General features: G+C 41.2%; 1 long non-coding RNA gene across 2 annotated transcripts in view; it reads left to right on the forward strand.

Moving 5' to 3' along the window:
• The window catches only part of LOC101706145 (uncharacterized), a 123,369-nt gene that overhangs the window by 89,269 nt on the left and 20,812 nt on the right, over nucleotides 1–13,288 (forward strand). The gene's annotated exons all lie outside the window — the stretch shown is intronic.

A 13,288-nucleotide genomic window follows, 5' to 3' on the forward strand; every position in this document is an offset into this window, starting at 1 on the left:
AAAGGAAAAGTGAGAGAATGGCGGGGTGGGGGGAGAAAGAAAAGCTAGTAAAGTGTTCATAAGGAATGAGATTTTACTGTGAACAACCAGAGTTTATTCTTTTTCCTGTGGAAAATCTTGTAAAATATTCTAAGATTTCTTCTACTTCTAGTTATGTTGGTGTAAAGTGTTAAAAAAGAATTAAGATGTGTTATGCACATGTACCAACTCCCCATAATGAATGTAATCATTGTGTATGGCAAACATGAATCAACAAAAAATAACAGAAAAAAAAGAGAAATGAACAGTTCCAACAACTAGAAAACTCAACAAAATACATGAAATAACTGTTTCTAGACATTGAAGAACAGGCAGCAAAAGACTAGAATCTTTAAGAAAAGGAAGGAAACATGATTAGGCCCACAGTTACCCTGGCTTTTTTTTTTTTTTCTGGAACAGTTTTGGACCAGTGTGAAAAAAGACAGATTCCAACCAGAGCACAGGTGTTCTTGCTGAGTTGTGAAGAGACAGATTCTGAATTCAGAAAAACTAAGGTGACTAAAGTTAGAGAATAAAATTGCAGAAAGGAGAGGTCTGTGCAGGAAAGTCGTGCTCCAAAAACCTGAACTGAGGTCCCATTGGGTCTATTTTATCAACACTAAGTTGGGCCGGGGATTTAGCTCAGTAGTTTCAGCACCTGCCTCACAAGTGCAAGGTCCTGAGTTTGATCCCTGGTACCAAAAAACAAAACAAAACACTAAGTCATATATCACAGGGCAAAACTTCCTAAGTCAGGCAAAGATAAGCAGAGATCTGTGGACTGCACAATTCTTAGACCTCAAAATAGAGCACAGAGAATCTGAAGTTTGATCTAGCCATGGGAGTGCGCTGGTGAGCACTTAGGGGCTTTAGTGGAGACACAGAGGGACATGATGTAGCAGCACAGCTCAACACTCTCAGAGCAAAGATCACTCTCCAGACCTTCCTAACAAAGCCCAAAATGAATCTCAAATGATCAAATGATGTTTTTGTAGCTAACTGCTTGGCAGAACAGAGACTAAAAGCCTAAAGAAGAAAACACAATCTTGATACTTAGTAACATAAGATTCAGAATTCCCTGTATCCCTAGCAAATCAAATTCAATAGCACATCGAAAGGATCATTCATCATGATCAAATTGGTTTCATCATAGGCATGCAAGAATGGCTTAACATATGCAAATCAATAAGCATAGTATATCATATTATAGAATGATGGGTCAAAATCATATGATCATCTCAAAAGATGCAGAAAAAGCAGTTGATAAAGTTCAACATTTCTTCATGACAAAAGTCTTGAGCAAATTAGGGATAGAAAGACTGTACCTCAGTATAAACAGTCTGTGTATGACAAACCCACAGACAATGTCATATTGAATTGAAAACAATTGAAAGCTTTTCCTCTGAGATCAGAAGCAAGACAATAGTGTCCATTCTCACCACTCTTATTCAATATAGTACTAGAGGCATTAGCCAGAGCAATTAGACAAGAGAAAGAAAGAAAATGCATATAAAAAAGGAACGGAGTTGGTCAAATTATCTCTTTTCGCAGATGATATGAGTCTATAAACAGAAAAACCCAAAGACTCCACCAAAAGACTATTAGAATTGATAACAAATTTAATAAAGTAGCAGGATACAAAACCAACATACAAAAATCAGTAGCCTTCCTATACATCAATAATGAATTTTATGAGAAAGAAATCATGAAGGCAATCTCATTCACAACAGTTACCAAGAAAAGGACACCTAGGAACAAAATGCAACCAAGGAAGTGTAGGACTTCTACAAAATGAATTACAAATGCTGATGAAAGAAGTTGAAGAAGACATACACACAATTGGAAAAAATCTTTTTGTGTTCAAGGATTAGCAGAGTTAATATTGTTTTAAAATATCCACACCACTCAAAGTGATCTACAGATTCAACACAGTCTCCAAGATAATAGAGTCATTTTTCACAGAACTAGGAAAAACAATCCTAAAATTCATATGGAAACACAAAGACCCTAAGTAACCAAAATAATCCTGAGCTAAAAGAATGAAGCTTGAGGCATTACAGAACTTGGCTTCAAGACACAATACAGAGCTGTAGCAACAAAAACAAGCTGGAATTGGCATAAAAACAGACACACAGGCCGATGGAGCAGAATAGAGATCTCCGAAATAAACTCAGGCCTCTACAAGTCAATTGATTCTAAACAAAGGTACCAGAAATGCACTGGAGGAAAGACAGCCTCTTCAACAAATGGTGCTGGGAAAAATAGATGTTCACATGTAGAAGACTGAAACTTGACACTCTCTGTAAAAATCAACTCAATATGAAATGATGGAAAAAGAAACTTGTAACTGAGTGTGGTGGCACACAACTGTAATCCCAGCACTCGGGAGGCTGAGACAGGAGGATCACTGTGAGCTCAAGGCCAGCCTGGGCTCCATATTGAGTTCAAGGCCAGCCTGAACTACATAGCAAGGCCCTGTCTCAAGAAAAAAAAAGTAAAAGAAACTTGTAGCACTGTACCACCAAGGGCCTGGGAAAATAGAGTCTGCATCTACTAACTTTTATTCCTCCATGAGGACATTAATCATAAGCCATCGTTCTTGTGAGTTGAGCAAACTCTCTCAGCTAAGCCCCTTTCCTCACCCCTGGGTAGAGAAAGCCCTCAGAAAGGGAAGCAGAAGAACAGGGAAACTTAAATTGAGAAGCTGTTGCCACTGTGACTGACTGCTGAACTCATAGGGAGTGGAGAGGAGGGGACTGGGAGGTTAATGATGAAGGCAGGACCAGTCCTTCTCTTTATCCTTTGTATGGGTAACCACATGAAAGAGCAATAATATCATGTCTTCCTCTGGGTTACTCCCACTCTACTATTGAGGGCCTTCCACCCTAAGGCCTTCAGTTACTTCTGGAAGTTTTAAGAGAACATCTGAAGCAAACGCACAGCAAAAGACTCAAGGAGAGCATCAGGTGTAGCTTCTTCTCCTTCTCCATCTTCTTTGGTAACATCACTCAGGAAACCTCAGTCCTTGCTGCCATTGTCATTTCCTGCTGATGAAGTTGTGGATTGTCACATAGTATTCTTTTCATACTTCCTTCACCTGTGACCACCACCTCCACACCCTGTGTCCCTCTCCTTGCCATAACACTCCCAATGGGAGACCGCCTTGGAATTCCAAGGTCTAAGGCAATTTGGAGTGAAAACCACAATTCAGAATAAAACAAGTCCATGGGGTTGGCCCCTGGACCAATGGCAAGAATAGATTTTTCTAAACCATCAGTAATATTTAATCCCTGTCACATTTCAAAAGGGATTCTGTTATTATCCTCATCCTACAGAAGGAAAGCAAGGTTCAGTGAAATCAAGAAACTTATCCAAGACCCCAGTGTTGGTTGGAATCTACTCCAGAGTCAGACTGAGTCATCGAAACCTGTCTTTTTTAGTCGCCCTGTGAGTAAAAGCACCTCTTTTGTCCTTGTTGTGTTCCATGTTTTCACTGACCAGAGCCCAGCAGCAGGAACAGCCAGCTCCAGCCAGTGCTGGAGGGTAAGGATGGGTCTTGGTGTGAAGCATAGCTTTACTGAGCCCCAGGTATCCTGGTTGCAAAAATTTCCAGTATCTCCTAACTTTGGGTTAGGGAATGAATGCCAGCAGGTACAAAGCTTCTAGGATGGTTTGTGTTCAATTCTGTGCAGTTTATAAACCTCTTTCCTTTTTAGCTCATTCATAATTAATGAATAACCTTGGAGTTATGAGGACAGTAACACTCTTGACTCTCTTAGGTGTTCTTGGATGCACACAGATTGTTTCTTGCTACCTTGAGAGCTCAGGCTGCCAACTCTGAGAGCTCAGCCCTGCCTTCTTGCCTCTGCTGGTGGCATTTGTCCAGGCTCAGGGTTTCCTGAACAAGTCCTAAACTAGAGACAAGAACACACCTCACATGTACACAAAATTCCACATTTTCAGATTTGGAGGTTTTTCCCAGCTATTGAGATCTCTTCTCTTCTGATATAACAGCTTTATCTCTGTTTTAGACACCTGAAGTACTGCTGCCATCCCTGGAAAGCCTTGAATTTTGAGCTGCGCAAAGGGCCTTTTGGAAAAACAACCCAACAGGTTCCTGAAGGGTTTCACCAGGAAAAGTGGAACTGACATAGTCAAATCCTAAAATCATCCTATTTCCTATATTGGTTTAGAGGATTGCAACAACATTAAACTGGCTGCTAGCTTCTTGTATTTGAGGGTTATAAATTTAAACTCAAGTCTCAATGAGATCTTTTCACAGGTGAAGTACTTAGCCACTTTTTTTTTCTGCTTCTACTGAAGACACAAATTATTTGAGTTTTGCAAAAGAAACCCAACTTTACCACAATTTCATTGTCAGCTTTGTTAAACTGTCAATAACTGTTTGAAAAATTAGCTGGGAAAAGCAATGAAGTGAAAGACAGCTATAAGAATGTAAATAGTTTTTAAGAAGTTAAGTTTGAGTAGAAAGGAAGCAAGAAACTTCATATAAAAACAGCCACCTGTCCATATATCTATATCTGAAACTCTCACGTCAAGTGGGAGCCTACAGTTTGGAAAGACACATTCTTGGGTAGATGCGGGCTATAGGGAATAAGCACTACCATCCTGTGAAATTTGGCATAACTCGTCATTTGATTTCTTGTCGTGCCCAATGGATTCATTCTGCTGGGCTTAATGGGGTTGTGATCCTCATTGTCTTTTCCTAGGATTTTGTCTAAAATTTTTTGGAGTGCTGGTTTGGTATTCATGAAGTTCCTAAGGTGCTCTCTGTCATGAAAGAATCTTATTTCTCCATCAATTTTGAAAGATAGTTTTGCAGGGTACATCAATCTGGGTTGGAGGCTGTTTTCCTTTAGGGCTTGCAATATGTCACTCCAAGCTCTTCTTGCCTTGAGGGTTTGCATTGAGAAGTCTGCTGTGATTCTGATGGGCTTTCCTTCATATGTGATTTGTTTCTTTTCTCTCACTGATTGTAGATCTTTGTTCTGTTGGGTTTCTGGAATCATAACAATCATATGCCTATGTGTAGATTTTTTTTTTTAATCAAGGCTAGTTGGAGTCCTATATGCCTCACATATCTGTATGTCAAGTTCTTTTTCCCTGCTTGAGAAGCTTTCTGCCATTACTTCTGGGAACAGTTTTTTTATGTCCTCTGCACTCTCTCCTGTTTCTTCATTGACTCCAGTCAATCTTATGTTATTCTTCTTTGCATCATCTAGCAGCTGCTGGATTGATTTCTCATGGTTCCTTACAATTTTAAAGCAATTTTTCTTTTCCTGGTCAGTAATTGCGATCCTATCTTCTATATCTGAAATTCTGTCCTCACATTGGCTCATTCTGCTGCATAAACTTTCAATGGAGTTTTTCATGTCCTGGAAATCTGTTTGCATCTGTTTTATAGATTCCATTTGTTTCCTGTGTTGGGATTCCATCATGTTCCTCAGCTCCTCTATTTTTTTATCTGTATCCTCTCTAGATTTATTAATCATGCCTTGCAGTATGGGCATAATCTCTGCTGTTATGTGAGAAATTATTTCTGATTTCATTTTTTCCAGATCCTCTTTTGTTGCCAGTTCAGGGAGTCCAGGTGGTTGAGTATCAGAGTGTACCATCTCATTTCCCTTTGGGGTTGCTGTAGGTGATCTGAAAGTCTAGTTTTGAGGCTTGTTTATGTGTCTTCTCATTTCGATGGGGTGGGGGGTGGTGCTTCTGGTGCCTGCGTGGCTCACCTCCTCTGTGTTGGGAGCGGTGGTAGGTTGGCCTGGAAGCCTCCCACTCCGCACTCAACCCATCATTTGATTTACCTGTGGACAAAATCAATGCCAGAAGGAAATGCCCAGAAGGAAAAAAATCAAGTTGAGAAACACTGATGCTAATCTTTAGATTACCCAGTAAAGATAATCCTTTTTCCCTTCAGGAAATAAAACAGATATTGCTTATTGGTAAATATTTTATTTTCATATTCATGTTCTTTGTAGAAGTGTCAGTGAATATTTAAACATAAGGCATAGAGACATAGGGCAAAATCAACACTGAACAAACTATTATGGCTTACAAAAAAGACCTCAAATGTGCAAGGGATATTTGGACTGTGGAAAGTCTCAAAGCATGAACATGAGAAATGTTGACCACATACTGCAAAACCATTTTGATGAACAGCAGTTGACATTCTTCCAGAGAGTGACAGAGCCAGATGTGCACCATGTTCCAACTCTGAACATGGTGTCACTTGTCCATGACTTGGCCTCCCAACGCACCCCCGGTGGCTAGCGGCTGTGGTGCCTGAGCAATATTAACACAGGATCTGGGAAAGTCTAACTTCAAGTTAAATGAGAATCACCAGGCAACTAACTTGGTTTTGACAAAATAAATAATAGAGACGGTGCACATGTAGATTCAATCACACCCTTGATTATTTTACAAATCAAATATTAACATAGGGTCTTTGAAACAGTAAACAAATAAACAGAAGCAGTCTGATCAGACATGCTCAGACATGTGAAGACCAGGCTGGCACCTCTGTAGCTGCTCCTCTGTGTTTCCCAGGAAGATAGTCCCTGAGCAGGAGTGGCCAGCCCTGTGTTCCCCTCCCCTGGGGATCTGGAGTTACCCCTGTGAGGAGAGAATGACTAGGGGATGGGGATGGGGCCTATGAGGTCCCAGAGGATTCTGACAGTTTCCTCAGTTTGGCTGCACTGTGGGGATGGTGAAGCTTTCTTGGGAAGGGGGCCTAGTGAGGTCCTGGGTGTCTATTGTGTTTCTGCAGTGCTGTCCTAAGAGCCACAACTGGCTGTCTCTGTCTGTCACACAGGGACTCCAAGCATCTATTATGATGCCATATCCACCATTACTTCACTTGTTTTATGAATCTCAGACAAAGGACTTAATTATCCTGAGACCCAAGGCTAAGAGGTGCTGGAAACCATGACATGGACTCAGCCCACAGTCACCATAGTCTCTACTGTTCCCACTAGAGTTAGAGCCCACTTTCTAATGCACTATGGGCTCTGCCTTCCGATCTGTAGGCCCAGAAGGGACCGGCCCTGCATGTTTGTAGCTAGTGGAGACCTCCTAGCCGAGCAGCATTATGCAAATTGTGCTGAAGCAGCCATGCTGCACACAAGGTGGTGGAGCCAGGGTACAGGGGACCAGAGGCAGTGTAAAGAGATGAGTGACCTTGGTGGCAAGGTCGGTTATGGAGAGAACAGCCCCGATCTGTCCCGAAGCTGCATCCTGGTTCCCTGGTGGGATTTCAGGGAAATCTGATGCCAGCCCCATGCACACAGCACCCTGTTCACCTGTTCAACATCTTCTGCACCATGCATGCTGGCCTCCAGATGTAGACAGGCCTCGCACTGTCCTGAGCAAGCGTGGCCCTGAGGGGCACAGGGGGCAGTGAGCAAGGTTGAGGGGTCAGTTCAAAGTTAGGGGGTGGCAGGGCCGGGGGAGGGGCTCACATCACTTGGGCTTCCTGCAGTAGGGTCCCAGCTCCCCCACCCAAGCTGTGGGTGCTCAGGGATGCAACCTGCATGTGGCAGCTCAGGGACACAGGGACCCTGGGGAGTGCAGTTTGTTTCTGGTGGTGTAGAGCATAGCCTGTGCTCTGCCTCTAATCCAGGAGTCTGGGAGGATCACACTGGGCCAGAGACCTGGGTGGGGTTGACCGGGGTGAGGCAACCCTGGACACCAGGTGAGTCTGGTGCTTGGGGCTGGAGGAGGAGAGAACCTAGAGCCGGGACGGGAGACTTTGAAGGTGCAGAAAGGGGAAAGGAAAGGAGAGGATTCCAGGGGAGGCAAAGAGGGGATTCAAGACCCCAGGGAGTGAGCTAGTCCCCCTCCCCAGAGAGTCAGCACTGCCCTCCATCTTTAATCACTTCATCTGTAAAATGAGAGTTTGAATAAACGACTCTCCATTTTATTTAGCAGCAAAGGCTTACAAAATAGATGACTATCTGTAAAAACATTTTAGTATTCATTGGTATGATTCTAAGATAGAAACCAGAAAAGGGAGATTAAAATTTATGTCAGGGAGGAGGAAATGAGAAATAATCTCAAGCTTGTAAAATATGTGACTAACTCATGAATAATTGAAAATTTTTCTGGTTACTTGTTTTCTGGTTACTCTAAGATTTGATGGGAAACTGGTCAGAAATATGATAGTAAATGTTGTTTTATTTTCTATTTGCAATTATAACACAGGCTTGTTTTATAAAGTCAGAAAGATATGAAGAGATTTTTTTTGTCCTCTCATCTAATCAGTATTCATTCATGGCCCTTTAGGAATGGGACTGCTCAGCAGGAGGCAAGCAACAGGCCAGGGAGCTAAGCTGTACTCATATTTACAGCTGCTCCACACAGCTGGCATCACCACTTGACCTCACCCCTGTCAGATCAGGGGCCACATTAGACTTTCATAGGAGTGCAGACCCTACTGGGAACTACATAGATGAGAGGTCTGTCATCTAATGCTTGATGATCTGAGGTGGAACTGAGGCAGTGATGCTAGCACTAGGGAATGGCTTCAAATGCAGATGAACATTAGCACAGAGGACCCACTGCCTAGAGACCATAACAATAATTTGCTCACAGATTCATATCAAAACCTATCAGTACATGGCAAGTGACAAGTTGCATCTGGTGATAGGCCAAAATACGATTACAGAGTAGACTGGACATAAGCAACACACTTTGGGTGTCACTGTCTCCCATCACACCCAGATGAGCTAGTTACAGGAAAATAAGCTCAGGGCTCCCACTAATTCTGCATTATGGTGAGTGGTAGAATTATTGTATATCACAATGTAATAATCGTAAAAATAAAGTACCCATCTCATCTTCCACCCCAGTCTATGGAAAAATTATCTTCCAAGAAATCAGTCCTTGGTTCCCAAAAAGGCCAGGGACTACTGGTTTGCAGGGCTCTGGGTCAGTATGAAACCTGCCTCTTCCATTGTTTAGTTGTCACACATCGTGGGTAAGTCACTAACCTCTATACCCACCCCAAGGCACAGACCATTGATTTTATGCTCTTCTAAGTACTTTTCAAACACTGCTCCATCGGTCTTCCAAACAACCCATCAAGTATGTATTACTGTTATCTTCACTGAGTTTTAAGGTAACAAATAGAGAAATTGAGATGCAAAGAGATTAAATAACTTTCCTAATGTGTCCCTAATCCTTGAGCTTGGGAATCAAATCCAGAGAAAAGCAGCTCTTGATCATTATGGATCATTTAAAAATTATGTATTACATAATTAATAATTTCAGGAGAGGAATGATTTTTTAAATCTGTTTGCCATCCACCCCTGCCCCTTTTGAATGGTTCAAATTTCCTTATTCTAAAATGAAACAAACAAAATGACTATATATCTCCAGAGTTTTATTTCACCTACAACATAACTCTCTACTGTGGCATGGGTATAGCTTGTTACATTTTCTTAAAACACTCAACTATGAAAAAATTATAACTTTACTCCAGAGAAACCTGACAGACTACCCCTTTACCAAATTATGGAGGCTATCAGGATGATGCACATGGATTCCATGCACACCCTGCTATGATGTCTGAGAAGGACACTCCTTAGTATTCTTTCTGAAAATTTATAACCAAGGTCTAATCATGAAAATAATTCTTCAAACTCAAGTCAAAAAATAATTAGCTGAGCAGTATTCTTCAAAACTGTCAAAGTCACAAAAGGTAAGGAATGACTGAAAAACTGTCACAGTCCACAAAAACTGAGACTTGGTCACTGACTGCCATCTGGTGCTTTGGACTGGAGCCTAGAACAGAAAGAGAACACTAATAGGAAAAGATCTAAATGAAGTCTGGAGTACAGTTAGAAGCCATGTTGTAGGGAACAGGGGAAGGGGACGTTACTAGAACCTCTGCAGTGAGTCCTAGTCTCCTGCGAGCCACGGCAGCACACGGCGAATTACAGGAAAGGTAGAAAAGTGAGATTGAGAAGAAGCTGAGCTTTGGGTCTGATAGTGCTGCTCTGGGCGGCAAAGATGAAAGCCCCCAGCTTACTGCACTTTTTATTCAGTACTCAGTACATAGGGAGAAACAAATGTAATGAATGACTTGCAGAGAGTTCAGTACATCCACGTAAATAAGATGTAACAGTCCAAGAACAATGAGAAGCTGAGTAGATGTTTGTTCCTCCCAGGATGTTTCTTGTCCTGGAGCATCACAGCATCACCAGATCATTGAGATCTCAGTTGTGACCGGAGGCCAAAATGGAGTTATGTCTCGGAATTCCATGGCTGGGCTGTAGGCAAGAGAACTAGGCTAACCAAATGATTTTACCCTAAAATTATGTAGCATCACTCCCGACACCATGTGCTAAGATTGGCTTATTATAGTTGACAAATGGAACACAGAAATACAAAATGCTCACCATAGGGGACAATGGATGAAGGGTTCATGGAGACTTACTATTTCACAACTTTTGTAAATTTAAAATTATTCTAAAATAAAATGTTTATGTTTTAAAAATGTGTCTTTCTAAATAAATTTTGAATATAAATGAAGTTAGTGGACATGCATGCTTTATCTGTAGCTTTTATAAAGGAAATTCATGGTTTGAATTACTCGGGTATGAAAATTCCAGTGTGTGTGTGTGTGTGTGTGAGAGAGAGAGAGAGAGAGAGAGAGAGAGATCACAAGGCATAACAAGAAGACAAAAAGGCTGGCGATGTGTGCCTTATTCTTTCATGACAATCCTCTTGTAAACATTAACCCAGAAGACACTGTGAACTCCCTTTCTCCCTTCAATGTACACATGCTCCCAATGACCTGAGCACCACACATTAAGGTCCACCTCTTCTTTTATTTTCTTTTTGTTGTTCTTTTTCAATTTTCATTTTTATTACTCCATGTTTCCAGTGCATAATGGTTCCATTCCTTGTGGAGTTGATGAATGTGCATAACACATCTTGATTCCCTTTTTACATCTTCTTCCCTCCCCTTTCCTCTATTTCTTAGTCCCTTTCCCCTTGGAGAAAAATTTGTCTCCTTGTTTCCTATTGTCTCTCTTTTATTTTGTTCTACATTTATGCTTTGGGTTTCTCATATAGAGAAACCCATGGGAGATTTAAACTTGTGCATCTGATTATTTTGTCACTCTGAAGATTAAGCCTCCAGCACATGAACCTTGGGGATGAATCCCCCACCCACCTACCCTGCACAGGAAGACCAGAGCGGGACCTAGAGTCTGGCCAGTTCTTGGGGGAGAAGCTGCCTGAGAGTGATGCCAACTCAGAGGAAAGCACAGGTAAGGCCTGAAGTGGGATAGATGTCTACCTGGGAGATAGTTGTTACAAGTTACAGTCTGTAAACTAGATTCAGTTCTGAGCTAGGTCACCAAGAGGGAGAAGACAGTCTCTACCACTACTGAACACACAGTCTGTGGATAGGACAGAAAGATTCAGAGCTGTCCATAGCCCTGACACTCTGAGGAAGGAGTGACTGACTCCCTTTCTCTGAGATGTGTGATCTCTGAGAAAGTTTTGGAGAGAGCTATTAAGGCATATGGACAGGGAACCATTCAGGAAGAAGTGGCCCAAATCAGTGAAGGCACAGAGGCTGGAAATTATGTGGTGTGGCACAAAGAAAAAGGAAGCAGTTTTGTAGTTTCATTTTCTAATTTTCAGTTTCACACTGAGCAAGGAAAGCAAAGACTGAGTGCGAGGACAGTGTGGCTAAGTTCCTGCAGGCTCCTGCTTATTACTCGAGGGCTATTTTAAATGTCTCCTCTATTAAAAGTCAAGAAGTCCTTCCAAAGGGTTGACATGGCCCTGCACACAGATCACCCATGGTGGGGTGCACACCAGTTTCCATACTCACTTAAGGGGTGATGAGCTCTGCAAGGAAATGGGTTACTCTGCATTATTAACTTTGTTTTGCATTTACCAGTCTCCAGTGCATTTGAAGCCAGAGAAGATGGGCTATTGAGGTCTGGAATAGAGCAAGATCAGAAATAAAGCAAGGGGGTTCTAGAGCACCCTGCACAGTGCTGTTGGACCTCCATCTCATGGTAGATGGGAGGTCCATATTATTAAGAGTACATGGTCCAGACAGAGAGTGAGTGAATGACAGCTATTCTTACTTTTTCACCTATGTACCAAGGGCTAATCAGGCCCTCAGCTACCTATTGGGGGGGATGTGGAATAAAAGAAAGAGACAGAGACAATTTTCAAAATATAAGGGAGGAACTAGGAGGAGAACTGCCTCTAGTGGACAGACTCAATGAACTCCACGGTTGGTTCACTTTTATTAGCCAGTGAGAATCCCAGGGGGAGGAATGCACTTGTTTCATGGAATAGCAAGTATAGGCAATGAGTGGATAAGGATTGAGTTAATGGGGACCCAGATTTTCTCTATATCCAAATGCCTGTATACTGACAACTATCCTCAGTAGATGCTGTCTTGCCTCAGGAGTGCTGGGTTATTAACATTCCACCCATAGCCAGGGAGATGTAGCCTTCCCTGTTCCTAAAGCAAGATAACACTGATCTGCAAACTGTAAGATCTGAATTACATAACCTAGTCCCCAACACATATGTTTGTAAGGTAAGGTGATAGGTTTAGTAGAAGTAATGTTGAATAAAGTCCAATTTCTAATGCAAAATTCTCCTTTTAACCTGTCCTTTCTTCTACAATGCTAGATCATCTATTTTTCTGCTCCTGGAATAATAATATAATGACATGAAATAAATGTTTAAATGATTTAGTTACTACTGGGAAATGTTCTATGTTATCTTTCCACAGATTTTCTTGGGGGATAGGCTACTCATTTTTTAAAAATTGTTCTCATATATTGTTTTACATGTATATTTTCTTAAATTGTTTCCTGAACTATCAGGAAGTGGTACTTACTAAATGAACAACATAATGATTATAGTGTGAAAAATATAGGATTGCCAAAATTATAAAAGAAAAGGAAATGAGAAAATTTCTCTTGGAAAATATTACATAAAAAATTTGTTTTGTAGATTAAAATATCATTTTGACTTTAGTATTATGGAAACAAAATTTAAGAAACTGAAAGATGAATATAGACACCACAAACTAAAATAACATATATAGCAAGAGGATGTAGTTTTCAACTAGAAAAATTATGAATCAATATAAAAATTTGATATTAAGTGTGTGGTCCACAGTATTTTGCAATGTTAATTACCCTCTAAGTTCTTGGTCATAAGTATCTTTCTTTTTATTTTTCTTCTAGGCTCTGTTCATATACTA

This window comes from Heterocephalus glaber, unplaced genomic scaffold, assembly GCF_053883595.1.
Source record: "Heterocephalus glaber isolate CG9 unplaced genomic scaffold, H.glaber_assembly_v1.0 deba00001504, whole genome shotgun sequence".
Lineage (NCBI taxonomy): Eukaryota > Metazoa > Chordata > Mammalia > Rodentia > Bathyergidae > Heterocephalus > Heterocephalus glaber.